Genomic DNA, 14,617 nt, shown 5'->3' with positions numbered 1-14,617 from the left:
CCGTCAGCCCCCCGTCCGCCGGGGTCCCCAGGCCGGAAGGCTCACTGCCCCGCGCCCCTGGCCGGGCGGGCGAGCTGGGCTAGGAGCTATGACCTTGGGGCAAATAGGGATACGGTCCCTGCAGCAGAGGAGCGCGCCTCCCGGAGCCGAAGGGCTCGCGCCGCCTGCTGGCCGCTCCTGGAATTGAGCGAGAGGCATGTCCTCACGTAGGCGAGCCTGGGAGATTGCACTTCGCTCCCAAATCTAAATTGCAAAATTGTGAAATCTCATGTAAAGTTCTCCTCTCCATGTGCTATCCTTCTTCTCTCAAAAATCTGACTTCAACGGAGAAGATTTCCCAGTTCGGCACATATTTATGTAAAATAATCAGACTTTCCCCGAAACTCTCAAGTTTTACGAAGCAGGATCTGAGAAAGTAATTTGTTACAAAGAGCTACCTTTCCCAGCTGAGAAAAGGAACTCGGCATTTTTTTTTCCCAAAAGATACGCAGTGGTCCCAACTCTCCTTTTTTTTTTTAATTGAGATTTTTAAAACTCATTTTAATGAAAGTTTACAGAGACTTAGGGTTTACAGTCATTCATTATTTTTTTTTATAGTAAGCAAGGGGCATACTTGAGGGAAGGCAGTAACATGACTTATAAACTGTAGGCACTTGGAGTATCAGCCTCTATATATATTTGTACGTATGCACATTATATGTTTTACACATATAATATTTGCAGCCTTCAATATGGACTGAGGCTCAATGTCCAGAAGACAAAAATTCTCACCACTGGACCAATCGGTAGCATCAGGATGAATGGTGAAGAGATTGAGATTGTTCACATCTTCAGTTTGCTCGGCTTCACGGTCAACACTCTTGGCACCAGTAGCCAGGAAATCAAAAAACGTATTGCGATGGGAAAGTCTGCGGTTAGGGACCTCTCTAAAGTACTCAAGAGCAACGGTGTCTCTCTGGAGACTAAGCTGCGCCTTATACAGGCCATGGTTTTTGCAATCACTTGTTATGCATCAGAGAGTTGGACAATGACTAGGGAGGATAGAAGGAGAATTGACGCATTTGAGCTGTGGTGCTGGAGAAGAGTACTGAATGTACCATGGACTGCCAAGAAAACAAATAGATTCATCCTAGAGAGGGTTAAACCAGGCTGCTCCTTGGAGGTAAGGATTCTGGGGCTTCACTTGACATACTTTGGACATGTTGTAAGGAGAGACAGGTCTTTGGAGAGGGACATCATGCTGGGCAGAGTGGAGGGACGGCACAGGAGGGGAAGGCCCTCTATGAAGTGGATTGATTCAGTGACTGGGGTAATCAGGATGGATGTGTCAGAGGCAATGAGATTGGCACAGGATAGAGCAGGGTTTAGGGCTGTTGTACATAGGGTCGCTATGAGTCGCAAGCGACTCGACGGCACACAACAACAACAACAACAACATCTTTTAATGACAGAATTGATATTGCAATACCTTAATTTTCCTTTGACCTACAAGTTTATTTTTCTTCTTCAAATTTTAAAAAAGATTAATACCTTTTTGTGGCTCCCTAAAATGATTGTGGACCAAGGTCTAAAAGACAAGTTCTTCAGAATCTACTTCCTTTAAGAAACTTTACTACAAAAAAGGAAAAGATAATTCTGTCTTATTTGTCTCTAGGTCCTTCATAATATAGGTAAAATTAGGGATTCAGAGTTCAGTTTTACACAATTCTATCAGTAATGACATCACATTTTTAACATGTGATTTAATTTAAAACTTATATAAAAGGAATGAAGGTAGATTGCTCCTGCGAGGCAGGGATTTTGAAACTCCTCACATACTTCGGGCGTGTTGTCAGGAGGGAACCAGTCCTTGGAAGAGGAAATCATACTTGCAAAAGTAGAGTCAGCGCAGGAGAGGAAGACCCTGGATGAGATGGATTGACTCTGTGGGCAGTGGGGGCAGGTGTGTCAGAGACAGTGAGGTTGGCTCAGGATAGGGTGAGGTTCAGAGCCATTGTTCATAGGGTTGCTATGAGTTGTCAACTCAACATCACCTAACAACATAAAAAATTATAAACTGAAACATTAATGTAAATATATGCAATGTTACTCTCAATCATTATTTAGTACTTAATTGCAGTTAGTTTCACACAAATAAGTGTGCCTTATCTTTAGACTTCATTTGTTTGATGATTCTTAGTAGACCTGGAAGGGCCAGTGGCTAGACAACACTGGACTTCTTCGTTTTCTTGTCTTCTTTTTGGTGTGCCATCAAGTTAGAACCAACTGACTCTCCAGTGGGTTTTCAGAGGCAGTTAATTACCTAGAAGGTGATTGTCTAGCCTTCTGTAGAGCTGCTGGTAGATTCAAACTGCAGGCCTTTAGAGTTGCAATGCAGCTTCTTAACCCTAGGCCATCAGAGCTCCCTACTGAACTGTTAAGGCAGTTCAAACCAGAGCTCCCTACTGAACTGTTAAGGCAGTTCAACCCAGCTGCATATTCCACAGGAGAAAGATGTGGTAATCTGTTTCTGTAAAGAATTACAGACTTTGAAACTCTAGGGCCAGGGAGGGATCATCTCTGCCTTGGAGGGTAACTGAGTCAGATGCAAGTCAATGGTAATGAGGTTAGAAGCATTTTCTTATCCTTGTCCTCAGATTCTAGAACAGTGTGTATCTATGTGTGTAGGTATTTGGTTTGATGTCACAGAGCATTTCTAGGCAAAGGAGCAAAAATGAGCTATTCTAGGTTTCTAGGGCCATCAAAAAATGCAGTTTATGCTGAGGAAGAACTTTTCCTTGATGCTTCTATAAACAGCACAGTCTCTGCTGGGACCAGTGAAATCATTTCAAGTCTTTGCATGAATTTAGGATTTTTACTAAACTCAAAAGAGGAGACTCTCCATGGCTAGGAGACTCTACCCAAGACTATGGGATTGGAAAGTTGATAAACACTAAGAGTTGGGTACAAAAATCTGAATGTTTATAACCAGAATCTAGGGCGCTGATTCCATTCATGTTCTCCATAGGATTTTTCAATGACTGGTGTTTCTGATATAGAACACCATGCCTTTCTTCTGAGATGCCTTAGAGGGATTTGAACTGCCAACCTTTCCATTAACAGCCAAGCTTATTAACCATATACACATCTCACGGACACCTTGTAAATGTGAAGAAGACTTTGAAAGATCTTTAAAGGTTGTTGTGGTTGTTGTATTGTGCTGTGTAGTCAGAACCAAGTGAGCTCTGGTGGCCTAGTGCCAAGAAGCTACACTGCAAAGGCACACAGTTTGAAACCATCATAAGCTCTGCTGTAGAAAGATGCTCAATCTCCTCGCATGTCATTAACTGCCTCTGAAAACCCACTGGAGGGTCAGCGATGAGTCGGTTCCAACTCTGTGGTACACTATTACCACAACAACAGTCAGAACAGACTCATCGCTGACACTCCAGTGGGTTTTCAAAGGCTGTAAATCGCACAGAAGGAGCTTACCCATTGTTCTTCCTCAGAGTAGCTGTTAGGTTCAAACCTTTGGGTAGACTGACATCCTTGCCTCTCAATTTCTTCAAAGCTGAATTGTGTCTTTACTGGACAAAATCTGAGCATATTTTTTATTAACTCACTCTAAAATTTCCAATGCCACCAAACCAGAGTTCACTAAAAGGATTCGTTTGATGAGCTCTTCTCCTGATGATCCACTTCTAGAGGCTTCGCTGTAATTCTCAACAGAACCAGGCTTTCCCCACAGGGCTGCTGTCCCCGTTCACAGGAGGGCACAGAGGAGCTCGCTGTCAGCTACTCCAGAAGGGATCCAAATGTCTTCCCTATCGCTTTATTTTTGTATTGCACTGATTGTCATTACATGGGGGTTTTTCCTAGACAGTTGTTATGATGGAGATAACGTTGTGCCTTCATGTAGGTTAGTGAGAATCGAACTTTATTTCATTTACAACTCTCTATGTGCAATGATGATTCAGATGGCATCATGAGCATTCTCCAACATTGGAGTTTTAGAAACAAATAGTGTGCATTTTATCACATTCTGGGTTTCTATTTTTAAAAAGAATCCATTCATTTAAAATTCATCCTAAGAGCCTGTATAATAACCAGAGAATGAGGGTTTTTTTTTCAGTCCTACCTGAAAGTTGACACCTTAAAATCTGTAATTCAATTATTATAAAGAATAATCTTCTGGTATATGAAAATTGGTTAAATAAAATATAAAATGGGAATTTTATTTACCAATATAATATAAATATATTATTTATAAATAAAATAATAAAGATGGGAAAGTATTTGCTCCCCCCCAAATATGGAGCTCTTTTGCCATTTTACAAGGTAAGAATTCAGACCTGCTTTGGAAATGCTGTGGGCTTAGTTCTAGACCTTCACAGTAATTCCAGTCACAATATTTTTTTTTAATTCCCCAATGCGTATAAAGTTATGTTTATGCTCTACTGTAGTTTCTTTAAAGAGCTCTGGTGACACTGTAAGTGGTACATTACAGGTTGGACTGCTAACCCGTAAGTCAGTGGTTTGAATCCACCAACAGCTCTGAAGGAGACAAATTGTTAGAGCCCCACTTTACTACTCCACACGCTGAGCTCCTTGCCGTCTGCTATCAGCAATCGCAGAGTACCACCTAAGTGTTTTCAAAGAGTGGCATGAAATAATAAGACTTCAAAACCCACCTCTTCACAAAGCAGGACTGGCTGACTGGGGAATCTAATTTTATGTTATATTGCACTTCTAGGGATATTGGACAATGTCTGGAGACATTTTTGCCTGTAACGTCTCAAGGAAGGAATTGTCACTGGCATCAAGTGGCTAAAGACCAAGGATGCTGCTAAACATCTTACAATGCACATGATAATTCTCATGACAGAGAAATAGATAAGCGTGTGAATATTAGTGAGACAGTGAAGCCCCACCTTAAAGTGCATTTAGTGCTCAAAGAAAGCCAAGGATATGCCCAGCACCGAGAGGTGGGTATGTGCCCTGGTCATAATGTGCCCATACACTCATCTTTTGTTGTTTGCACTGGGTAGATAATAATAAAGTCCTGCTTCTAGGCCTTGAGGTGATCACCTGTTCTCTGCTGCACTTTGTTTCCTCCCCAAGTAATACTCGTTTGATTAGGTTATTATTAGCTTCGCCACAAGATTAAACTTCTCTTTTGAACACCCTGTGTGGGGAACTTCTTACTTCCTGTTTGCAGCAAGACCGAGTTCATTTTCCATGAAAGGATGTGAGCTTTATGAGTCTATTTTTCCTCTTGGTCAAGAGCAGAGGTCAGGACCCACTAGTATGCCATGAGACTGAAACAGACTTGCCCTCCCCAGATTTTAAATGCAAGTGCTGAACTTGGGCTTTGGTAGGTTTGGGTTTGTTTGTTTTGGTTTTTGGGATTTGGGGTTTTCCCCCCCTTTTCCGATATTAGTTATTCACTAAGATGCCCTCATGTATCTCCATGTAACAAATGTTTCTGTTTTTTCACAAATGAAGACTGTTTTTTCAATTCCTCCCCCCACCCCCACCCCGCCCCATGAGGACAGGCCTCTTGTGACTTGCCATGTAACTGACTGAGACTCAGAATGACCTGCTGTGACTGTGTAAAACCTGCTCCCTAACGGTCACAAAAGCAGATCACAGGTCTCTTCTCCTGCACAGCTTGGAGGGAGTTTGAATGTCTCACTTTTTGGTTAGTATCTGAACACACAACCACTTGACCTAGTCTTAAGGAGGATCTTAATCATCATCATTGTAGGGTAGGAATAAAGCAATTTCATTTATGCGTCCAGGGCCTGGCTCACCCCTGCAATTAACTGCCAATGGCAGCCTTAGGTTAAAAGTTGGTTTCATCTACTTTTCACGGTTATTTGTAGCAAAGAGACAATTTTGCTAAGAAAAATCTGGTAAATTTGACCTCCCGAAATTGTCTTTAAAATTTGAAAGTGTGTAGCCGGCAGTTTTATAATCCTATAACCTATAATGGAACCTGGTTGCTCTGGGGGCGTAGTGGCAAGAAGCTGTGCTGCAATCTCAAATCCACCAGCTGCTCCACAGGGGAAAGATGGATAATCTCCTCCCGTGTGATTTAACTGCCTCTGAAAACCCGCCAGAGGATCAGCGATGGGTCAGTTCTGACTGGATGGCACCCAACAATCCGGAACCTATAGGGACTTCTGGTGGCCTGATAGATAGGGAACTGCACTACCATCCCAAAAGCAGGTTGTTCAAACCCACTAGCTACTCTAAAGAAGAAAGACAGGACATTTCCTTCTCTGTGATTTACAGCCTCTGAAACCCACTGGTGGGTCAGATATGAGTCACTTGTCACTCGACAGCACGTAACAGCAATTATCTATGTGAACAAATTTTCCTTATTCACTACAGCTAATTCTAGCTCCTAGGGAGCCTTCACTGGGTGTCTGAGGCTGTTCATTTTAATAGGAGGAGATTGTCTATGTTTCTTTCTCTTGGAGCAGCTGGTGGATTCCAACCACTGGAGCTCGGCCACCTTCTAGTTAGTGGAACACTCAGCAGTCCAGGTGATCAGAGTTTCGCCTGAATGGACTTTATGAAACTACAGCAGCTACACATTCAGCTTCCGTGGTTTGCTTATTTTATAGTTCAGTAGTTTAGTTGCTTTGTTCAGGTTCATTTCAAAGGGGAAAGGCAATATATTTTATGCAAGACAAAATTCTTTAAAACTTTTGGGCTACTCAAGGAATTCGCATCTAGGGAAATAGGACCTAAAATTATTTGCTCTTGCCTTAATCCTTTCTGCAAAGTTCCATATGCTTCGTTGCTTTATAATTTTATGTATATATTTCTTGTCATTTCACACAAAATTTTCAAAATCATTTCAAAAAATTATCTTTGAGTTTATTTTAGTATCTTTCTGTGTGTCTATCTTTCCCTCTCTGCTCTCTCTTCTGCCTCTTGAGCACAATGCCTTGTACACGATTTATATTATTATGAATTACATTTCAACAACAGACAACAACAGCAATATATATGTATATACATTTGTTGTTGTTATGTACCATCAAGTCAGAACTGACTCATAACTGATTCTCTCTCTAGCAGGTTTTCAGAGGCTGTAAATTACATGAGAAGAGATCGCCCATCTTTCTACCCTAGAGCAGCTAGTGTATTTGAACCACTTGTCTTTGGGTTGGCAGACCATGTGTAAGTGAATGGGTGACATGGGCGTCCATATTTCAGAGGATAGAAGGACTGATAGTAAGTATCAATCTTTTAGCACGTGTACGGTAAGACAGAACAGTGAGAATATTTTTCCTCTTTCTCTGCTTCTCTTTCTCTCTCCCTGCTTCTTTGGCCAGGCTGAAAGTTGTAATTGATTCGGAAAACCACTCAAGGTCCTTCACGACCATGTGAAACACTTCTCCCAGCCAGCTGGGTCTTATTTGTATCATTCCTAATGTTAAAAACAGAACTGACCTCTTCTTGCATCGAGCACATTCTCACTTTGTGAGCCAGAAGATGAACAGTGGTGCACTGTGGGGAGGATCTGTCCCGCCGAGCAAAGCCAGCCAGTGCCAAGGTGGCTGAGGCCTCCAAAGCCTCGGTCTCATCCGCATAGTGGCCACTCTAAGCCAGCAGTCTCGGGGCGCCCTGCACGTGCACCTCAGGGGTGCATGTGGTGAGCCACTGCAAGGCAGAAGAAAACACAAGGATTTCTAGTTCTTCTTCTTCTTATGTTTTTTATATTTAATTTTTTAAAAAGTCTCCATTTATTCCCTAGAACATTAATTAGCATTGCTGTGGAGTGGAAGACTCACAGCTGACCCTCTAGAGAGTTTTCAGAGCTTTGAGTCCCACAGGAGGAGGTTATCCCTCTTCTCCTGACAAGCAGCTGGTGGATTCCAATCACCTGCCTTTCGGTTGGCAACACAGCTCCTTAACTCCTAGGCCCCAGAACTCCCTGGCACATACAGTGTTGCTGTTCTTGTTGAGTGCTGTTGAGTCGGAACCAACCCATAGCTGACCCTCCAGCGAATAAATTACACAGGAGGAAATTGCCTGTCCTTTTCCCAAGGAGCAGCTGGGGGATTTGAACCCTGTGCTTTTAGGACTGCAGCACAACTTCTTACCACCAGGCCATCATCGCTCCCTGGCATATACAATGGTGCAATAGAATTCTTTTTTGTAAGTACATGCTCAAAAAAACTGTGTCCCTCTGGCTTGTGAGTCCACAAAGTGTCTGTGGTCCGTGCTGGACTGAACACTCAAGTAGCACAAAACCGTGTTTTATGTGTCACCTGTTCTCGGTGCCACTATCTGTCCCTTCCTCTGAATGGCACTGGTATCACTCTTAAGCATATATTTCATGCCCAGTGTGCTGGGTGCCATGCTCGCACCTGATAAGCCCTTCCCTTTGGTAGCCACAGCCATGTTTTGTACACAGTTGCATTTTGGTGGAAAGAGAACATTCCCAAGGTCATTCCTTTTCCTTTCCTTGTCCTTGAAGTTTTTTGAGAGCTCTTTGTCCAGAATTTGTCTCTTTCTTTCTCAACACATAAGTACTTTAAAGGCATGAAAATTTTTAACATTTTCTTTTAGTCAGATAAATATATTTAGTGTGTGTGTGTGTGTGTGTGTGTGTGTGTATGCTTATATTGTATACATGTTGTTGTGGTGTTCCATTGAGTCAGAAATGACCCATAGCTCACCCTCCAGGGGTTTTCAGAGGCAGTATATCACATGGGAGGAGATTGCCCATCCTTCTCCTGCAGAATAGCTGGTGATTCTGAACCATGTGCCTTTGGGATTGAAACTCAGCTTCTTACGAGTACACCACCAGAGTCCACTTTATATGTGTTGTTATTGTTGTTAGGTGCCCTCAAGTTGAGTGCAACTCATATTGACCCTATTCCTTGGAGAGGGACATGATGCTGGGAAGGGTGGAGTGTTTGTGAGGGAGGGGAAGACCCTCAACCATGTGGATTGACATGGGGACTTCTGCAGTGTGCTCTTGTGTGTCAGGAAGTGTGAGGACGGCACAGGATAGAACAGGGTTCCGATCTTTTGTTCATGGGTTGATATGAGTAGAGTCATAGTCAACTCTACAGCACCTAGCAACAAAAACAGACCTAAACCCTGACCTCTCCTGCGCCCTCATCATCATCTCTGACATACTTGAGCCAGTTGCTGCAGTCACTGTGTCAGTCCATTTTGTTAATGGTCTTCCTCTCTTTCACCTACCCTCCACCTTTCCAAGCCTGATGTCATTTTCCAAGGTGTAGTCTCTCCTAGGAACATTACCAAAGTATGTGAGACAAAGCTTTGTCATCTTTGCCTCCAAGGAGCACTCTAGCCGCACTTTCTCCAAGACATACTTGTTTACTCTTTTGGCAGTCCAAGGGTTATTCAGTACCGTTCTCTAATACCACAGCCCAAACACATCAGTTCTCCTTATGCGTTGTTGTTGTTGTTGTTGTTGTTGTTGTGTGCTATCGAGCTGGAACCAACTCAGAGTTGACCCTCTAGTGGGTTTTCTGAGGCAGCAATCTGACAAGAGGAGATTGCCCATCTTTCTCCTACTCCTTACTCTTACATATATTCATATGTATATATAATGTTTCTATATACATATGTATGTTGTTGTTGTTGTTGTTATTGTTGTTATTATGTACCCTGTCGAGTGGGAATCAACCCATAGCTGACCTTCCAGAGGGTTTCCAGAGACAGAAAATTATACAAGAAGAGATTGCCCACCTTTCTTCCATGGAACAGCTGGAAGATTCAAACTATGTGCCTTTGAGTTGACAGCACAACCCTTTGCCACTAAGCAGCTAGAACTCCCTCTATACACACATGCACGTATACATACACATATACATATGCATACACATATACATAGACATACACATACACATAGACATATGCATACACATACACATATACATATACACATAGATACACATATACATTTACATATACATATGCATACACATACGCATATACATATACATACATATACACATATACATACATATATATATATATATGGTTGCTATGGGTCATAGTTAACTCGACAGTACATAACACAACAACAAATATAAATATATATCATGATAAAATGCTGAGTACTTTTGCCCAGTTAAAAGCAATATCCCCTTGTAATAAGCTTTCTCCTTTAAGCCGGTGGTTATTTCATAATTCCTCTGAAACTCTTCACTCCTCTTGGGGCCTAATCAATGCTTCATATCAATTAAGCTGCTAAGGAGAAGAGGCTTAGCGTGCCTCACAATCTTGACAACAGGTGCTTTGTTAGGGAATACAAATTAAAGGGAAGAAATTAGACCTGTAAATATTGAAACACCCCTTTGAAGATAAGTTGCCATAGGAAGCCAGAGATCTGCTTATCAAGTTATCAGTTGATCCACAAAGTGCTGTCCTCATGAGTACCACCCTCAAAATAGGCCCTAAGTTTGATCTCTGGTGACCTTTTTAAGTGGAGGTCTTTTGTTAAAGAATTTATAGCTGAATGCTAACATAAGCACTAGTGGTAATTACAACTGCATGGATGTATGTGGCATGCCCATTTGTTTTCTTCATGGAGAGAAGCAGAATGGTTTGGATTTACTGTCTGTCTGTTTGAGGAGAAGCAGAATGTGTCAATTGAATGTGCTGATGGCATAGTGGGTAAAGAGTTGTGCTGTCAACCCAAAGGCAGGCTGTTCAAATCCACTTAATGAATTGAAGTAGTAGCTCTGAAGATTGTCACTCTATGGGAGAAAGATGAGCAGTCTTCTCCTGTGCAATTTACAGCCTCTGCAAACCTGCTGGAAGGTCAGCTGTGAGTCAGTCTGACTACGGTAATGATGATATGAAATTTAAAAATAAAAACAACAACACAACAAACCATGATGCCTTCTTCATCTCTGACTGTGAAATGAGCATCTGTGTTTGGAAAATACTTGACTTTCTCAAGTCACTAATGAGTAAATTAAGTCAAGCCTACTAAAAAGAGGGAGCGGGAAAGAGCAAGTCCTAACTTGAACCTTGCCTATTAGTTATCATCAGAATCCAATGTCAAGGTTCATTGCCAAAATTCTTCCCTTTGCACGTTAGAGGCACAGGTGCTAAAAGAGATAAATTTCCAGTAGAGAAACCTCTTCTATATCTCCTAAAACATGTCTTTCCTATCCTTTGTTAACTTGTTTCTCAGAATTTAAATTCTCCAATAAAAAGTCTTGAATATATGCAGTGACTTTGCTTCTCCCATCCGCACTATAGAGAAGCCAGTCAGTATACACAGCTACTACGTAAACTCGTTAAAATGCCAACTCATCTTCCTGGTCTGAGAACATAGTTTCAGTCAGCTCGTAGCCCAAGGCTGGCATTCGGCATTTAGGAGTCTCATCACTTTTATTTTATTCTCTCCTCACCTTTCCTCTCCTCTCCTCTCCTCTCCTCTCCTCTGTATCCATCTAACCATCCATCCATCCATCCATCCATCCATCTGTCCATTCATTCCTCCATCTATTTGACAAAACTTTTGAGCACCACTAAATTCTTTTGATCAAACCTCTACAGGTTTCAGACATGATATTGTCTTGAGGACCAGGTCCTCCATAGAAACAAGGTAACAGTGCTGTTAAAGCTCCCACCACACATCATAAACACACACACACACACACACACACACACACACACACACACACCCCGTCCCACATACCGTAAACAAAATAGCAGAGTCCTAACAGGAGCTACTTTGAGGGCTGTGTGACATTGCAAGCATCATTGCCTATTCTATCTCATTTAATTTTTTTTACAAGCCTTCCAAGTCAAGTATTATTCTTTCCATTATGCAAGTAAATAAACTAAAGTCTTATTATTGTTGTTAGGGGTCATCCAGTCAATTCTGACTCATAGTGACCCTGGGGTTGACAGAAACTATACCTGATGCTTAGGGAATTTGAAATTAATTGTTCATGGCCAACAAGTGGTGGTTGTTGTTGTTGTTAACTGTCACTGAGTTGTAAATGACTCATAGCGACCCTATGAACAAAAGACCTGAACACTTGTATAACTTTCATTGTTTCTTCAAGTTCATAGGGTTTCTGGAGGCAAGCTATTTACTGAAGTGGATGCCACTCCTGCTTCCAAGCTTATTTTAATCGGAGAGCTTCACCAAACACTGTCCGCCATGGATAACCATTATTGCATTTGACTCATCAGTGTCACAGTGTTCAGCTTCACAGCAACCAGAAGTTACCTCTGTATGGCAAGTGGAACCACCAAGGCTATACGACCTAGAAGAATGTTTGAACAAAAACATTTAAGGGGGCAGAAATGTGATTGATATCAAATGGTATACACTCCAAGTTTCATTCTCTTAATCGCTACTCTTTATTACACACATCTATAGCCAACACACCCCCCCACATTCACACACACATACATCATCATCATCATCTTGTATCACAGCTAAGTCATTGCTGTCAAGTCGGAACCAGTTCACAGTTGAGCCTCTGTTGAGTTTCTGAGGCTGTACAATTACACAGGATGAGAGAGCCCACATTCTCCCAAGAAGCCACTGGAGGATTTGAACTGTCAGAGAGGCACAATCTTGGGGCTAGTATCGCAACTCTCTACAGACTGCACCCCCAGAGCTTCTCATAGAGTATAAAAATCTTTTTGGTACCCTTAAACTTGCTTATTGGTGTAAGAACACAGACACATAGATATTTCCTGGGTGGCAGCTTCTTCTAACTAACTTTCTGATTCCATTTTTTTACTGCTCAGTTTTCTGCTCTTGCCTGCACTGGGCCCTGCCCTGCCATCCACCCTGTCTGACTTGGACAGTTTCCCTATCCTAGCCAGGGCTTGTCTTGGGGACTCTGATCCATCTAAAGACCTCAGGTTTTGCTTTAAACGAATCAGACTTGAGAGCTGATGTATGAAGTATGAATTCTCTGACTCAAAGTTTCATGGTACTTTCAGTTGTATCATACTTTCATGCAAGCCAAATATCCTTTGGGAAATTACTTCCTCTGAGCAAATGTGTTTGGAACCGTCCAAATTTCACAGAGTTTCATGGGTCAAAGGAATATGTATGATAGAAGAGTTTGTACATGTTGGAACAGAGAAAATTATGTTTCACTGCCAAAATATTTCCCCTGAGATTCCCAGTTCTTTTACCTGGAAGTGATTTTTAAGTGCAAGGGAGAATCTGATGCCCTGTTTACTGCACAGAGTCAATTCTCAGCTGGCTAAAATTAGCTTTGAATCACTGGGTTTTATGCCGCTGCAGAGCACTCGGTCCCTGGGGACAGGTGCGTTAGACTCTTAACTCCTGCTGATTACCTGTGTTATATCCACCTGAACTCGTCGGGTAGCTGCCACGCACTCAAATCAAGCATGGTTGGTGAACTCTCCCGTCATTGCCTTGATGTGTCTCTTCTCTTGCTGTGGTGCAGGAGGGATGGTCTCACCTCTAGTATAAACTCTTTCCCAGGTGTGATTTGTGCACGCCCTCAGGTGAAGTGCAAAGCCCAGCACAGAATATGCCTCAAAACTTAATTCTCTTATCCTTCCCGAACCTCCTCCTCTAGAACATAAATTAATGTTTTCTGTGCTGGCTTTTCACTCCTTCCCCCCACCGCCAACATAGTATAGGACAAGAGTTACTCGTGTGGATTTTAAGTTCATTTCCCTCAGTGTCCTTTGAATGCTGAATAGGGCCGTAAAAGCTTTCTCTTTTTGCTAAGATTTTTAGTTTACCAACTAAATTCTTTCATTCCTAAAACTTCACTTCTATCTATTAAGATTTCTAACAGAGAAATCTCAAAAATAAATAAAACTCCCCATCATCTCTTGTTTTGTGGATAAATATTAATGCTTAATATTAAGCATTTCAAAAGGAAAGTCTGTCAGTTTAGAATGAAAGACTCATTGCCCTGAAGTTTACATTTAAAACACAGCATATCTTGTCATGTCAGGAAGTTATACATTCTGTTGCCATCTGAGAAACCAAACCATTGCATTGAGTGGGTTCCAACACATAGGTACAATGTGTGAGGCAGAGCAGAACTGCACGGTGGGGTTCCCAAGGCTGTGCTCTTTATGGAAAAAGAGACCACCACATCTTTCTCTTGTCTGGCAGCTGGTGGACTCAAACCACCAACCTTCCTGCAGCTGACAATCACATAACCACTGTGCCACTAGGGTCCTTCTGCTGCCATCTAGTGACCCAAACAAACTTTTTCAATGTTCTGCTGCCCTCTAGTGACATAAGTGAAAATAACATTCAAGCATTGTTTGGCCGCCTTTGCATTTGAAATCCTGAAGCCAGGCTGCTCCTTGGAAGCAAAGTTTCGGGTTTGTTTTTTTATTTTTCGTTTATGAGTTTATTCCCCACTCCTCCGCTCCTACCCCTCCCCCTCTTGGGTCCCCATACATGTTTTAGTAGATATCCTTCTATTTTTACAATAATGGTTTTATAAAGTATTTGTCCGTATGAGACTGAGTTAATTCACTCAACATAATGCTCTCCAGTCTTGTCCAAGTTATGTAATATTTTTTTTAAATTGTTGCTCCTGAGTGCTATATAGGACTCCATCGTGTGAATGTACTAAAGTTTTTCAATCAATTCAATTGTGGT

The sequence above is a fragment of the Elephantulus edwardii genome, unplaced genomic scaffold, assembly GCF_000299155.1.
Source record: "Elephantulus edwardii isolate Elephantulus edwardi_28Jun2011 unplaced genomic scaffold, EleEdw1.0 scaffold00008, whole genome shotgun sequence".
Taxonomy (NCBI): domain Eukaryota; kingdom Metazoa; phylum Chordata; class Mammalia; order Macroscelidea; family Macroscelididae; genus Elephantulus; species Elephantulus edwardii.
Note: the sequence above shows the minus strand (reverse complement) of the source record.